The sequence below is a fragment of the Rhinopithecus bieti genome, unplaced genomic scaffold (genome assembly GCF_001698545.2).
Source record: "Rhinopithecus bieti isolate Rb0 unplaced genomic scaffold, ASM169854v2 scaffold_13130, whole genome shotgun sequence".
In the NCBI taxonomy this organism is placed as follows: Eukaryota; Metazoa; Chordata; class Mammalia; order Primates; family Cercopithecidae; genus Rhinopithecus; species Rhinopithecus bieti.
Window position 1 is genome coordinate 138 of NW_016807302.1, and position 1,422 is coordinate 1,559.

Here is a 1,422-nt window from a genome sequence, read left to right on the forward strand (position 1 = left end):
TGGTTTACAGAGATGGGGTCATGCTCTGTCACCCAGGTTGGAGTATAGTGGCGCAATCCCAGCTCACTGCAGCCTCAACCTCCCAGGTTCAAATGATTCCCCTACCTCAGCTTCCCAAGTAGTAGCTGGGACCACAGACAAAACCCACCATGCTTGGTTAATTGTTTTTATTATTATTCTTATTATTATTATTGTAGAGATGGTGTCTCACTCTGTTGCCCACACTGGTCTCAAACTCCTGGGCTCAAGCAATCCTCCTGCCTTGGTCTCCCAAAGTGCTGAGATTACAGGCATGAGCCACCGTACCCAGCTATACATTAAATGTTTTAAAGCCAAAATTGTAACATTGTCTCATGGGGTCCAAATATGTAGTTGTAGCACACACAGCATTACAGTATAAAGAATGGGTGGAGAAGATACTTTACAATTTGCTGTTGCTTTTATTTCTTTTTTTTTTTTTTTTTTTTTCCCAGAGACAAGGTCTGGCTCTGTCACCCAAGCTGGAGTGCAGTAATGTCATTGTAGCTCACTATACCTTAAAACTCCTGGGCTCAAGCAATCCTCCTGCCTCACCCTCCCAAGTAGCTAGGACTACAGGCGCACACCACGATGACCAGATAATTTTTAAATTTTTTGTAGAGACAGGGTCTTGCTGTGTTGCCCAGGCTGGTCTTGAACTCCAGCCTCAAGGGATCCTCTACCCTCAGCCTCCCAAAGCATTAGAATTACAGGCATGAGCAACCATGCCCACCCTACTACTGCTTTTATAATCTGGGAATATGAAGATACTTTTCTCTTTAAGTTTAGGAACTGAAATAGCAAACCTGAATAAAATGTGCATGAGTTCTTAGATTAGAAATGACTGTGTGCCAAAATCTTTTGTGCCTAAGAATTAATGTTAATCAAATATTTCCTCATTATACACTGTACCATATTGTTGATAATTATTGTGAGCAGTAGCATTTTCAGTTGGGAGGCTGAGGCAGGAGGATTACTGGAGCCCTGGAGTTTGGGAACAGCCTGAGCAACACAGCTAGATACCTATCTCTACAAAAAATAAAAATAAAATCAGCCACGCATGGTGGTATGTGCCTGTAGTCCCAGCTACTCGGGAGACTGTAATGAGAGGATCACCTGAGCCTGGGAGGTCAGTGAGCCATGAATGCACCACTGTACTCTTGCCTGCATGACAGAGTGAGACCCCATTTAAATATATATATATACACATATATAAAACTTATCTCAGGTTAATGCTTTTGGTGATGTATGCTTATAATCAAATGCCCTATCTCTGACATCTTAACAATTTAATCAGGCAGAAGTCAGCAACTCTAAACCCAGTACAGAGAGGGACTGGGTGTCCACGGTGTCTAGCTCATTCCCAAAAGCCCTCCTTAGAAGTTGTTTTTTTTTTTTTTTTTT